The 15,469-nt window shown below is 45.4% G+C and overlaps 1 protein-coding gene and 1 pseudogene across 1 annotated transcript in view; one reads left to right on the top strand and one right to left on the bottom strand.

The window, feature by feature from the left end:
• MYOF (myoferlin) overlaps window positions 1–15,469 on the bottom strand; it is a 1,388,224-nt gene that overhangs the window by 493,569 nt on the left and 879,186 nt on the right. The gene's annotated exons all lie outside the window — the stretch shown is intronic.
• Window positions 12,177–13,045, top strand: LOC138473513 (small ribosomal subunit protein uS2 pseudogene; annotated as a pseudogene).

The following is a 15,469-nucleotide window of genomic DNA, read 5'->3' as shown; positions in this document are numbered from 1 at the left end:
GTGGTCATGACACCTGCTGAAGGCGATTCCCTTTTTTGAAATGATGGACACAGTCGGTTCACTGTTCTGCACAGCTTGCCAGGGTTCTGTTGAATCTCTTGGAACAGACTTTAGGGACTCCTATTGGATCTGAACTTCTGTTGTGTGCTGCTCTTGCTTTGTGCCTGCTCAGTGATCAAAGTGTATGAAAAGAAGTAGTGGAACTATGCTCCCTAGTGGCCTGCTCCCGCTCTCTACAAACCCCATCGCCAGGGCCCCTCCCACGCGCAATCCAAACCCCTAAACAGACACCTGCTATTTAAGGGAATGTTCAGTGCAGTGCACTGAAGTGCAAGTGTAAACTTCTTACTACACTAGTAAACCATTACGGAACGGTTTATTTTTAAAATAAAAGTATAGGAATAGTACAACATTTTTTTTAAATTAGAGGAGCACCGCTCTCAAGCGCTCCCACCCACTTTGACCACTGTACCCGCTCCTGCATGAAACATTTTGCCTTATGGCGCTGCTGCTGCTCTTCACTATTACACTGAGCTGACTGGCTGTGCTGAGGAATTTGTCCACTTCTGAGCCACCTGTGGAAAGTGTTACACCTCCAAGACAACATCACTGCTGCTGTGCCTCTTGGTCATGGTTTGTCTGAAGGAGATAATCAATCCAATATCCTGTAGTTATGTAGACATAGCCATGTTAGGCAGACTCAATCCAGATGCTTAATCAGACCTCTGCACCCAAAACCCCCCCAGTCTTCTTTACAGCATTCCTCTTCACGAGTAGTCTTCCCTAGGTCATTGGACCCCCCCAATCTAGTCTCTGGTCCTCTGAACTCAGGCTTCTGGATTATACTTGCATAGACCATTTGAATTCCCCCTTGACTGCAATGTTTCTTCACATGGTTTGAATCTATTCTCTGGAGCAGTTCCTCCTCTGGTCCTCGGTGGTGGAAACTGGGCTGGAAACTCTTCTTTGGGATCCCTCTGACTAACCACCTTGGGGACTGCAGTCTTGTAAGAAAAACCTACCTTTTGTGTCACAATAACCACAACATACATATTGAATTTGCACAGTTATCTCCTGTGGGAGAAACTTGGACTCTTCACATATCTTCAGACATTGAAATGATTACTTATACTGACCTGTGAACTTTGAAAAAATCTTTAGGTACAGGAGCTTAGATCTTAGGTTAATGTTTTTACTTACCTCTTCTAGAGTTGACTTGTGCACAAGTGGTACATTTGTGGATCTCAAGTACGTATTAGTTATCTCTACAGAGGTAATCGCCCTCAATTTTTGTTTTCGGGGGGCCAGTATGTCGGAACGGGAGACACAATATCAAGAAAAATACAAAATTGAGAAAACTGGCTGTCCTGAAGAAGGCATCAAAAAGTATTGGTTGCAGAGACACTAGAGATAGTGTTTCATCTCCTAGAATGGCCGAAACATGTCGACACCTGACAATATACTAGCTAAAGAATTTAGTCTTGTATCTATAAACTACTGAAGTGTTTAAAGTGGTTGTTCATTAAGACAAAACCCCATATGAAATATTGTTTTTTAAGAAATGAGCGAGAAGATATGTTGATGTACCACGAGTAATGTGTGTTATATTAATTTGTTTCTTTCTCTCTCTTTTTTAACTTTTCTAAAGTGGTCTTAACACTTAATAAATTGATATGGACATATTGAAAAATTGTGATGTTTAGTGTATATTAATTGAGTCGAATGGTTCCCTGTCTATTGCACAAAATATGAGAGAAGTTTTGCACAAATTTGGCTCACTAATTTTGAAGGTGAAAGCCATGCTCACAATAAATCTATAGATCTTTTTGCCAGCACTGGTCGGACATTAGAGTGGGGTAGCCAGTTTTCTCAATTTTGTATTTTTCTCAAGTACTTATTTACATATTATTAGATCAATATTTCTTATCAATGCAATACAAAATCTTTGTCTTAGTCATGTACATAAATATTGGTACCATAGAGGATAATGATCTCAGTCCAATAACACTAACCAAGATGGGATAATTTTGACCAATTCTGATGTATGGTATAATAAGTGTTTTCTTAGAAGGCTTTGATTGCCAGTGCTCAGCTTGCAGCGGTACTACCAACTCACCCTGAAAACGAAGAGAGTGATTCTAACTTTATGACTTTCTATGAAAGATCATTACTTTGGTTTCAGTTTTCTTTATTTTTAGCGACCATATATGGAGGGTCCAATGTAGGATGTGCAAGCTTGACGGTAAGGCTTAAACTGTATAAATGGGTCTGTTCCTCTGCATTCTATGGCAATATGTCTAGGGCTGATATCTCTGAAGTGACGGGGTGGTCATTTATCTTTATATTTTAGAGAATGGTGTTTAGGTAGTGCACGCAGGCTGCCCATATGGGTGAACTGCAGGGGGGCTGCTGAAGGCAGCAAGGACATATCCTGCACTTACGTGGGAAGCCAAGAGCCTAGTGGAAAGCAAAGCTCCACCTTGCTGTCAAATACGCATGATCCGTTTGTGAATAGTGCACGTGTACTGCACACCCAAATTGCACAGTGAGTATATGTTAACCAAGTACCCAAAGGCTTAAGGGCGCTGAGACAAACAACCAACACTAGCAATATACAACATCAAAGAGAAGACAAAAACATCAAGAACAGCAGAGTCCCAGGGTTATATCGTATGAGGCGAGGTCCGAATTAGGAGAAAAGGGCAGTTTTCAATCCTTTCTTGAAAACTTCCATCGAAGTAATGACTCTTAGCGAGGGAGTGAGGGAGTTCTAGGTCTGAGGTGAAACCGATACAAATGCGACATCTCTGGACTTCTTAGTTTTGAGACGAACCGTTAAAAAAAATTCAGCTCTTCTGATCTGAGGGTTCTGACATTTTTCTTGGGAATATTGAGATTCCTCAGATAAGCAGGCATGGGTCCATGTATATTGTTAAGACGGATTTCTGAACTCTGTCCTGGTGGCGCAGAAGTTCAGAAGGCCAACCTAATTACTTGGAACAGGGTAACCTCTGGACGAGCCAGACCAATCAAGGTAGCGATCGCGGCGGTCAAGACTAGGTCTCAAGAGGGGTGAGGGTGACTGAAAGCCCGCAATGAGCACACAAAGCAAGAGCGCTTACAAACTACTCCAAACAGTTGTTATATCAAAAATAGATACACATTTATTTTAAGGCCTTTAAAATAATGACCGTAGCGAGAAAATCACAATATCACAATATTAAACCAACACATACCATATCAACACAATATATATACAAATACACAGTCGCAAGCGTTTAAAGCACGAAATATGTAGTCCACCTGAAAGGAAAGGAAAACAGGCAGTGCGATAACGCTTTAGACTCAGTTCGCCTTCAGAGGCACCTAACTAGATAGAAGTCCGAGCCCTGCGAAGAGTGGAGCCTTGTGCTCAAAGTACCTGCCACGCCGGTGCCAACGGGCAAAAGGGGAAGCTCTTCGGAGGAAGTCAGGCAGTTCGGGTTAGTGCACAGCAGAAGGAGAACAGGTTCCGCAACTCAAGCGCAGCCTCCACAGCGGGCAGAAGCAGAGCGCGAGTACGGCCAAAAGGGTGCTGTTTTTACACAGCAGGGAAAAGCAATGGGATACTGCAGGAGGGCGACCAGATCCTAGCTAAACTACTCACCGGTCCCCGAAGCAAGCAGACACAGGCTTCTCCACGTTAGTTTCAGCAGCTGGCAGGTTCAGAAGAGCAGGGAACGCCTCGTAGTCGTGTAGAGCAAAAAGACGTCCCAATCGACGAAACCAGCACAGTTTGTTGCCGCAGCAGGACAACGGAGCGGCCGTGTGTATTCAAGCCAAATGTACACTCCTCCCTTCAGACTTGGGAACGCCAAGTGTACGAAGCGTGGGAGAGTGACCAGGACTCGAAATACAACACAGCCTGGCGGCAGTTACAGAGCAGGACTCCCTTGTAAGCTGGTCAGTCAACTGGATGGCCCAGAGACACTTCCGAAGGCTTACTTGGCAGGAGATGATGAAGTCGCCGGGAATAGCTGTTCCTGCTATCCCAAAGGTCGAAGCACCAGTACAGGCCTTCTGGTTCGATCCAAGGAGGAAAGGGTTTCACAGGACGACAGCAGTGCAAAGGAGGATTCCTTCAGCGGGTCACCAGCGATTCCTCGGTCCAGCCTCTTGGTTGCAGGATACTTGGCTCCTGTATTCCTTCGTTCGTGAGAACTCAGGAGATCGACATGGTAGTGGTGTTTCCAGCCCCCTCTTATCCACGGTTCCCTTCGCGCCAAAACGGAGGGGAGCCAATGGGAGATCCGCTCATCAACACACATACCATACGTGGACCAATCACGGACCACGGTGGTCCCAGGCATTCACACCACCCTAGACTCTCTGGCACCCAGGATGTGTATTGGGACCAGACATCCCAGCCCACACCCTGGAGGCACACAAAAGACATGTAGAAGCCCGCGAAAGCAACCACGTTTCGCGGGAAAGTACATGCCCAAATAAGGAAGGCCCCGGGTCGCTCGACCTGGGGAAGGTGAAGGGAGCAAGACGGTCAGTGGACAGGACAAAGGAGCCTCGTGGTCTGGCCATTTTTGGAGCCAGGCCACCATTTTGGGTTCAGTGCGAAAAACGTGCTCAGAACGCCAAAAGGAGCTCAAAATAAACAAAACGATCGCTGCCACCATTCCAGTCCCTGAATGACTTGCACCGATCAAAATACCATCCTAAAAGAGTATCTAGGGCCTGTAGAAGGCTAGAGACCCAAGAGAGCTGTAACTTAGCTTACAGTGCCCTCTTGTGTCATGTTGCACTAAAGCCGCAACATGATAAAAGAAACTACGGGAAACAGCGTTCCCCGGTACTGACTGTCTTAAGGGCATGTCAGTTTCCCCGTAAGAAAGGAACGAAAGCCCAGAGGAGTGCGGCAGAAGGCTGCACTTCTCTGGCAAAGTCAATAACAAGGTGAAAACAACAGCAAAAAGTTTAGGGGTTGCCACATGGAAGGAAAATTACCTGCAATCATGAAATCTTTCCTAACATATATGCGTAATGGGCCCTAATAACTGTTCCATAACGCAACTTTTGCAATGAAACTCACAAGATACAGGCCACAACCCGTCATATATGGCAGTTGCTTGACTAAAAATAAAAAATAAGACACTTCAAGAATGTTTAGAACCAATAGCCAAGTAACCAACTACTCGCTGACGTAGAAGCGAGTATCTCACGTAGCTAGAAAGGCCTTCTTACTATGGTTGTCATGTGCCCAGATGCTTCAACCCAATCCCTTTGAAGAGACTAACCAGGTGGTTGCCCCTCTTCGTTGGGCGGCAATCAGTTTTTTTGCTGCTGAAAACGCACCCATCCCTCGGTCATGGAACGTTCCCTTTACTCTTTTTAAATAAATTTGACTTGGTGGTAAACAACTCCCTTGGATCAGAGCTTTATAGGCAATCCTACAGCTCGGGTGTGATTGAATGGCGAGATATGAATGCTTTTTAACATCCGGTGGGGCACTAGATAGAGCGATCCAATACCCCGCTCAAAAATGCATGTCAGTTCTCATATAAACCAACCCCATGTTATGCCACCAATTATTAGTCCAGGATGTCAAAACAATTCTATATGCAGATTGTTTGTGCATTTGTATTTTATTGGTGAAATCAGAAGGTGTTTTCATCCAACCTCCCGTACATACGAAAACGAATGACTTCAGAGGTCCCATTTATCAGTGTGTGATAAAAATGTTAAGTTCAGCACGGTAAAAAGGCCTCAAAGCATGCTTTTTCAGAAACACGTGCTTCATTAATTTGCTTAGAAGCCACAGAGGCTGGTAGCACATTGCAAATACCACAAACCCAGGATTGTACAGTAGGAAGCGAACAATCTTTGTTACTTTCAAGGTCATAAAACGGAACTCATTGGTGCCACAGAAAGGCAATGAATCCACAATAATTTTATAATTCGCCATTTTAATTTACAAAGCCTGGTCTACTGATGGTTTCAGAAAATCCATGGCGGTCTATAAATTGAACACCTTCACCCCCCTCCTTCAATCGCCCCCCCCCCCCCAGAACCCCGAGTAAATCTCTGTCTGGGAAGAAGGTTGAAGAGTTCCTAATGCGCAACATTAACACAGTAACTTGTTCTTGGTTCAAGGCTCGGACAGTATCACGGTAGAAGACTTTCTCATGAGAAAGTAGATGAGATGATCGGGGCAATTCAATCAAGATCCACTGGTCATCTCAAATGTTTCAATGAATTGGCACTATGATGTGGGTATTGGGGGTTAGATTGTGATGTCACAACGGGAAACTAGGGGTGGTGTGGTAAGGTTTGCGGGACCCATAGGGGTATGATATGATTTCACCAACCAGCTTCTTGTGGGGAGACATGTAAATGTTGCAAAGTGATTGATGTTAATTAGTTTAGACGATTATAAAAGCTTTTGATTTAGGGGCGTTTGACAGCTCCTTGTCATGCAGCTCTGTTACGCGTTCTTTTTGAATACTGATGTGCCAGCTGCGTCCAGGGCCCTGAATAAAACTGTTACTGCTTGCCTGGCCTACACTCCTTTTTCACTACTTTTGTAATTTTTACTGGTGAGTTCAGAGGCAACCCCCTGAACAGGTGCTTTACAGATGGGAGGAATAGGTTACACTAATCATCTGGAAGAGTAGAGATTGGTAGTAATTGGACCTATTAGGGAAACAGTGGTGTGGGTCCCATCCCTTTTATGGGGCCTCAAGCAGGTTTTTTCATTTGTGAAATCCTGAGGTTCAACCTGGCCATATGCCAGCCCAGAGGTGGAAGGTGGGATGTGCAGCAAAGGGACCCCAGTACAAGCCCTGGGGGGAGAGGGTTGGGGAGTGAAGGGGTTGGCGTCTATCACAGGGTTTGAAGCAAAGTCCAGATGAACATAGGCACTATAGAGCAGGTATTAATGACAAACAATCCCAAAATAGCATTATTGAGGGGTAGGACTTAGCAGGGAGAGTAAGCCTGATGAACAGGTAAACAATGTTCCATTTGCCTATGCACCCTTTACTAAGCCTCCCAGCACAAGGTCGTCCTGATCCCATTAGTAAAATAATCACTTGGGGGTGATCACGTGGTGGCCAGTTAGCCAATGGTAAGGTTCAGTTTCATGACCCACAGAATTCCATGTTGTGGCTAGACAGAAGATTCAGCCTCCATATGCATCTGGGAACCAGGAAAATGGAATGGCCTGTCCCTCTCTCCCCCACATCGCTCCCAACAGGAGTGATGGGCCCGTTATCATGGGCAGGAGGATCACTCCACCAGGTCTCGGTGATGCAATCTGCACTATTGAGCAGTGCATACCTTGTCTGCAAATGAAGCTTTTGCCAGGGAGCTTGGCAAACTAGCATGTGGATTCTTCTGTTAAAATAAAACAGAACATACAAAGCTAAAGGAGAAAAATAATAAAAACACTACTTTGACATAGAACCTCCCCACCCACCCCCTCCCATCAATGGTAGTTCATTCTTCATTCTAGTCCACTTAAACTGTATAGAACAAACAGGGCAAATCACCACCCCCACAAAGGGGCTTGCTGGAGCAGAATATGTAAAAACACAGACAATTAAAAGTACAGCCAAAGGAGCCACAGCACAGCACACCTGTGCAGAAAATGGATTCTAATTAGAAAGAGTGGACAAGAAAGCAGATGGAACAGGACAGGTCATCAGTTCATGTACCAAATCTAGCGCCACTTCAGAATGCACATGGATGTGGTAGTAGATGGATAAAGCCAGTTCAGGTCCTCAAAGAAAGAAGGGCAGCGAGGAGGTCACAGATAACAGGGCGCCAACATGAAACAATTGTTCACAACCGTAAGCAAAACAAGCTCCTAAGAGTGCTTTGATTAAGGATGAGATCAAGCAATTGTGCAGCAGCACTATCACACCCCAAGGTGACGCAGTGAGGCGTGAATCAATGGTCTGAAGGTTTTTATGAGGAGTCCCAAGAGACAAATGCATGGGCACAAATCACAGCAGGAGTAAAACAGACTGATCCAAACATAGGCCGGGGGGGGGGGGGATGCGGGGGTGAAGTGGCATAACAAAGTCATCCTAGGTTTCCTCCAGACAAAGTTGAATAACAAGTCAGTTAGCTCCCAGCCATTCATTGGATACAACCATAAAATAAACAGCTAATTAGAAACATCTATTGGTGTCCCTCCTCCTGTGGTCTCCCTTGTTGTTCACCTTCTTTTGGAGTCTCTCCTAATCATGTCCGAAATCGGCCCAGTGTCGAGCATACATTCGATAGCAGCCACTGGTGTGCATAAACTCACATTTATTTTGTATTTATTTATTTCTATTGCGACGAAAACCTGTGGGCATCGGAGCGCTAAACACGCAGATGACAAGTATGGGACAACAAGGCAGGGTGGAGGATGAGATTTATTCAAATAGAATGTCTTGAGTTGTTTGGGAAAAGGTTGGAGAGCTTCCTGTCCGAGTGCCAAAGGGAGGGCATTTCAGGCTGTAACAGCAAGGAAGGGGAAATATCTTCCATTATCTTGAACACGCTTAGGCTTGGGACATACCAGTAACCAGTGGTTATTAGATACAAGTATTCCCTGGGGATGGTAGTTCGCCAGTTTCTCTTTGAAGTAAGGTGGGGTCTTTGCCATAGACACACTTATGTACCAGACTTAAAGCATACTCTCGAGCTTACTGGGAGCCAGTTTAGACTTTTCCTGTGTTGAGAAATGTATTCCCCGCATCCCTTGTTTTTAATGATGCGGATGGCCTTGTTTAGGATTTTCTGGAGCTTGGAGATATTACTTTTAGTTGCACCCCCTAAGAGCGCATTACAATAGTCAAGTCGAGAAAAGATAGTTGCCCTGGCTAAGGTGTTACAGTTTATTTATGAGATGAACGGCTTACCTTGCCTGCACAGGTTCAGATGATAGCATGTGATTTTCATCAAGTTGTCTACTAGTGAGTCGGAGCTCAATGAAGAGTCTAGGCAAGTACCCAGAATTAACCTTGCTGAGCATCAAGATGTAGCAGCCAACAATATCAAAATGGGCATAGTGGGGATCCAGTTTGGATCAGACTAGTTTTGGGCCAAAAAGTAGCAGCTCTGTCTTGGAGTAAAGACACATCTGGTGGATAGTCATTAACCACTTAATCTCATGAAAGATGTTATCAAGTTTGGCTGAGTCAGAATAGTATTGGTTGCTCAATGTAAGCAGCAGTTGAGTGGCATCAGCGTAGTTAGAGAACAGAATATTAGCCTCCTCCAGTTTATCACACAGTGGTTTACTATATAAGGCAAAAAGGGCTGGGGATAGACAACCCCCTTGGGGAATTCCACAATGTATGGCAACAGGGTCCGAAACGTGGCCATCTGAGTGCACTGCCGAGGCCCAACAAGATAGGAAAGAGTGGAACCACGATAAGGCTTGGTGGGTGCATCTGCCGGATCTTTGGAGTGTGGTAAGGAAGGATGTCATGACCCAATAAATCAAAAGCTGTGGATAAGTCCAACAGCATTAACAACCACACTGGTTCTTGTCAACTATGTCCAGCATGTTAGTGTGAAGGTCCAACAACACACAGTGCTGTGATTGGACCTAAAACCAGATTGCCTGGGATGAAGAATGGAAAGTTAATCCAAAGAATCTTGAAAGTAGCTTGTGGCAATTTTGGCAGCCATCCTCAGCAGAAGAGTTGGTGATGGGTCTGAGGTTGAGGGATCTTTTAGACTGAGCCCAGCCTTTTTGACAAGTGGCGCAACAGGTACTTTTTGAATGCAGTCAGGAATGATATTATGCCTAAACAAGGAGTTGACAACGCGGGTCAGGAAAGGTACAAAAAAAGGTTTGTGTTCTAGAATAATCTTAGAGGGTATGATGTCCCTGGGGCAGGAGGTTGGGTGCATGTTGGTAAGCGCTTCTGTGAGTTCAAGGGTAGTGATGACTTTAAAGGAAAAGGCTAGCTGTTCCACTGCTTTGACCTATTTGGCGTGATGCGGGGCAGAGAAACGCAAGCTGAGATTATTTTGGGTTCAGTTTGGGCATAGCATTTGATTTTCACCTGTGCAATGGTGATTTTATCAAAGAAGGCACATTGTGCATTGGAGCAATCTTCCTTGGTAGGTATGAAGGTCTAAGGCTGGAGTTGTGGCCTTTCTAAAGTTTTCAAAATTTTGAAAAGTTGCTTGGGGCAATTCTTGGCGTTCACTACTTGCTCATCTAGGAAATCTTACTTAGTATCAATGACAGGAGCTTTATATGATATCGTCAATTACTTTATGGCAATCTGATTTGGTTTTAGATAATACACATGCAGCTTGTCTTTTCATCTTAAGTTCAAGTGTAGGTGTAAACCAACAGTTACAAGACGTTCCTTCTCCCACTGTAATTGTTATGATGGGTGCAAGCCTGTCAAGCATGCTGGTCATAAGCAGCTGGTAACGGGTTGGCGTCTGTGGTGTCCCTGAATAGCTGCGTGGTCCATACCATGAGATCAGAAGGAGTAATGTTTTGAAGTTCCTATTCTGGAATTTCTTTCATAATTTAGGTTGCCTTTTTAGGGGCTGCATGGGGTAGATATGAAATTCATCGAAGGAATGGTCAGAACAGATACATGGCTTAGTTCTGGTTATTCTGATGTCGAGGATCTGGCTAGCCACCCAATCTGATGTTTTACCCTTGTTATGGATAGGTTCCCGATTACGTACCATAACATCAGTGATTGAGGCTAGTTTCTAGGCTGATTGCTTCAGGGTCTAAGGTATCTCCACACCGCCTATTCAAATTCCAAAGGACTAGCGTGGTGCTGCTTAGTTTGTTAAGGGGTTGTAAGATTTGGATAAGCTCTTCAATGAAGTTAGGCATGTTGTCTGGAGGGCGATACACACAAGGAGAATGTTAATGCAGAAGGAGTGGGGGGACATTTAAGATTGATAATCTCACACCCTGGGTATGTGATTGGGGTTTCAAAGGTGCAATTCTTCCCTAGCTATGATTGCCACCCACCCCCCTCCCTTACCGGTTTCCTGATTTTGTGAAAAGGTACAGCAAGATCTATGGTAGGAGCGTTAAACTCCTGCAGCCAGGTTTCAGTGAGGCATAGTAGATCCAGTTTCTGTTCTAGTACGTAGTCATGCAGATCGATGGCATGAGTATTCGATGATCTTGTGCTGGGAGTGATACCTTGAGAACTTAATTATCCATGGTCATACTCCAAACACGGATGCTATTTGAGGTTGTTTCGTAGTTAATGAAATTTGTTTGTACATTTGCTTCATGAGGTTCAATAATTAGAGTGACATTGTTGAGGAAGCATGGTCTGGTGGTGGGGTCTGAAAGGTGGTTGGATCAGTCCGTTTAACTGTGAGAGGACTGGGATTCAATGTAAGAGCCCCATTTTCCCTAATGGGGCAGATGGCTAGGGGGTCCTGAGAAATGAACTATAGGAATATGAGTCAATAGCCTCCTTGATGTCAGCTGGTTACTAAATCGGTCAGAGGTCACTGAACTTGCATCAATGGCATGTACATCGATGGCAGCGGGAATCCACAAACTGTCACCTCTGCCAAGTCCGATCCACCACAGTGGCTCCTAGAGTAGGGAGGGGGATACAATGGCCCATCTCACCTCCCTTTGGCTCTGCTCCCATTCTCCAGGGTTCACGTGCATGCGACAGTACACAGAATGCCACAATGGCAGTCTTCTCTATTTCCTCTAAGGTTGTGCCTTCTCAGTCTTGGGTGAGGCCTCCATCCCCCAAGAAACATGAATGTCTATCAATTTCAGTTCTCTGGGTTTTAAAGATTGGAAACCATGAGCCTTCTCTGCCAGTAGGTGAAAAGAAATACTTTCTTCAGTTCCTTCTAAATATAAACTGGTTTCCTCCACATCATGTCACATTCAACTTTATTCAGTTCTATAACTTGAATGCGATTTTTATAAGCATATCGCAGAAATGACAGGTGGCAGTTCTTTTCAACATGCACTGGTTATATTTAACCATAGTGAACAGCAACTCTTTATGCTTGCAAATAGATTTACTATTTGACTTTGTTTATGTTTGCAAATGAAAGCACTGTTTTAGACTTGAACATTGAATACTTTTTCACATTCAGCTGTTTTAGACTTCAGACGGCTTTTACTCAAAATTCCTCATCATTGCTACAAAAGGGAATTTACAATGTCCAGACCACTTGTTGTCCTGCAGATGAAGGAGGCGGATGTCCAAGTTACTTGCTGCTGGGACCCATCTGGGGACACCAACCTGGACTTCCAGATGGAGCAGTACATCTACAAGAGGAAAGTGATGAAATTTACATCATAAACCTGAAACGTAACCAGGTGAAGATGCTTCTGGCAGCCCGTGTCATCGCAGCCATTGAAAATCCAGCACATGTATTTGTGATCTCATACAGGAATAAAGGGCAGCATGCTGTGCTGACATTTGCTTCATCCTTTGGCGCAACTCCAATTGCTGGCCGTTTCACTCCTTGGACCCTTAACAATCAGATACACACTGTCTTCCGGGAGCCCTGCCTGTTGGTAGTAACCGACCCTGTGCTCACCACCAGCCTTTGACTGAGGCTTCAGATGTCAAAATCCCCATTATTGCCCTATGCAACACAGACTCTCCATTGCACCATTCCCTGCAACAATAAGGGAGGCCAATCTGTGGATCTGCTGTGGTGGATGGTGACCCATGAGGCGGTGCTGCGCATGCGAGGCACAATTTCCTGTGAGCACTGCTGGAAGTCATGCCGGACCTTTACTTCCACTGTGACCCAGAGGAGATTGAAAAGGAGGAACAGGCAGCTGCTGAGAAAGCAGTCACTAGGAAGGAATTTCAGGGCGAGTGGACTGTACCAGTGCCAGATTTCCCCCAGCCTGAGATGGCCGATTTGCCTAGAAGGTATTCAGGTTCCCTCTGTACCCATCCAGCAATTCCCTGCTGAGCGTGCAGATATTGCAATCACCCCTAAAGCAGCTCAAGAGGTCTCCATTAAACTATTGGTTGGCTTCCATGGCATTTCAAATTTTCTTTTGTTTTAGGAGGCTCTTCTACTTAAGTCCTGCTGTAATCTTTTTTCTGATCATGCCCTAAGTAGCCCAAATGGCTACACGCCATGGGGGGCTTTTTAACCATCCCATTTTGGTCACAGGGTTACATGAGACATGAGATTGCAGTTGCTGTAGGTCCGTTCCTCCAGCGTGGTGAATGGAGAACAGCTTCTGATAGCGGGAGGGCAGTGGGAGGCTCCCATTTGGGTTGCCGCTCTTGCTGCCGGTCGAAGGGGAGCAGAGTTCAGCGTCGAGCATCGGCTGGAGGAAGACAGAGGAAGGCCTGGTGATGGAAGAAACTTGGGAGTTCCAATCCGGGAGGCCCCCCGCTTTGACCCTTCCTTGGTGGGAACACAACAAGCCTCCACCATTGCAAAAACGCTGGTAAGCGTAATGCTACATCAACTTGTTTAAACATTTTTTCTTCCTCACCCCTTGACGATAATGAGCGAAATAATGATCAGGGAGACAAACTCTCAACCAAATCAAGACTCGCCGAAACCACCAACACTCAGTGCTGAAACAAGCTTCCACAGCATTGGGCAATCACCAAGGAGCCCTGGCTCCCTTGTCACGGGCGGAGACGGTGTTCGTAGTGGAGAGGGACCAGGGTGACACGCCACTTACGACCTATCAGAGTGAGTGTGGAAGGGAGGGTGGACCCTCAGGCTCTGAACCATGCTCTTTGATACAGGGGGTCCACACACCCCCAGTGGAAACCTCGCTGGGAGTGCCATTGGTAAAAATAAAAATACAGGGGCCTGAAGAATTAACACTGAATCCCTGGCAAGGGATTTTGGCTTTGAAACCTCAAAAATGGTAACCCCAACAATGTCTTCAAACGGGCTGAACAATCCGTTTGAGTTTACCAAACCAGCGCCTTCCGCAGAGCTCAGAACTTCTTCCACAAGCAAAGACCGTCAGTAACAGCTCAAGTTCATAACCCACTATTTCCAAACAATCCCCCAATCGATGATCTATCGAATTTACCTGAGACACCAGGAGCCAAGTCAATTCACCCATGTACGGACACTACAAAAACTCCCCAGAGGGACAAATCACCCTCTCTGGGAAGCTACTTGAGTCCAAGAGGGAATACATCTCCATCAGAGAAACCTGTGGAGCCGGAGGTTCCCGTCTCCTCCCCATCGGAGGGCTCACTCTTTTCACTTTGTTGGGTTGCTTCTTCTCCTAGTCGTTTGAAGAATGGGGTGTTTCTGGTGATGGTGCCATTTGGGCTTGCTGCTGTTACCTTGGATCCGTTGAGGTGGGTGATTGTCATGGGTTGTGAATTGAAAGCCAGTGTCTACTTCGACCTTTGTGTCTGACTCGCCAGTACTTGGTCACCTATATGCACCTCTGCCTCCATCACCTTGAGTCTGCATCCACTTTCATTCTTTCTTTATTTTCTTTGTCTTTTTCTCTCACCTTTAGTTCTACATCCGTGGATACCACGATGGAAGGCAGATGTGGTATGGTAGTTCTTACAATTCAGCCAAACATGAGTTCGGAGAGGCACACTCCTGTGGAGCTGTGGGGAGTGTTTCGATAGTCTCGGAGGAGAGTGCAGATGGCTTGCATAAATGAGGCATTTGTGATGGAGCACACTTGCAGAGTGCATTTTAGGTTAGCCATAAATCGTTCTACTGTTCCATTGGCCTGTTTGAATTGGGCAAGGATCGCTCACAAGCCAATTGGGCTAACATCGACGCTTAGTTCTGTTTCAAGATCGAGATCATAGGAGGCTATGCATGAAGCTGATGAGATCCGTCATTTCATTTCATGGAACGCCCCCGCACACTTGTTTGACCAATAGAAATCGTGTCCCTTTCCTGTGAGATGCAGTAAAGGTGTGCTGACAGATGAAGTCCTGTATGTACCGTGTACAGTAGCTGGCCATACCTAAAAATGACTGGCCAGGTGATGTTGTTCGGGGAGGGGGTGCTTCAGTGAGCACTTGAACTTTGTCGCGGTTTGGTTGTAGTCCTTTGTGTGAAAAAATATGTCCAAAGAACTTAAGCGTCTTCTTGCTCAATTTGCACTTGTTGACATTTAGAGTCAAGTTGACTTCTTCCAACGCCATACATACTCTATGCAGTGCATCGTCATAAGCATCTTGGGTCGCGCTGAACACTAGGATGTCGTTGCTATAATTCAGTAATTGCGGGATGTGCTGCATTATCTGATGTATTTCATGTTCGAAGATTTCTGCGGCCGAAGACACCCCATAGCTCAGTCGCTTGTAACAAAAAAGACCCAAGTGTGTGGCGAATGTAGTTATATAGCAAATAGCAGGACTCTGGGTGTAGTTCAAGCAGATGGTAGCCCTTGAGGTCTAATTTTGAAAAGACTTTTGCTCCATGTAACAAGTGCATCATGTCAGTCATTCTTGGGGACACAAGTCTCTTTCAGTGG

This window comes from Ambystoma mexicanum, chromosome 8, assembly GCF_040938575.1.
Source record: "Ambystoma mexicanum isolate Mex_15411 chromosome 8, UKY_AmexF1_1, whole genome shotgun sequence".
NCBI lineage: Eukaryota > Metazoa > Chordata > Amphibia > Caudata > Ambystomatidae > Ambystoma > Ambystoma mexicanum.
Note: the sequence above shows the minus strand (reverse complement) of the source record. Positions and strands in the feature narration are given on the sequence as shown.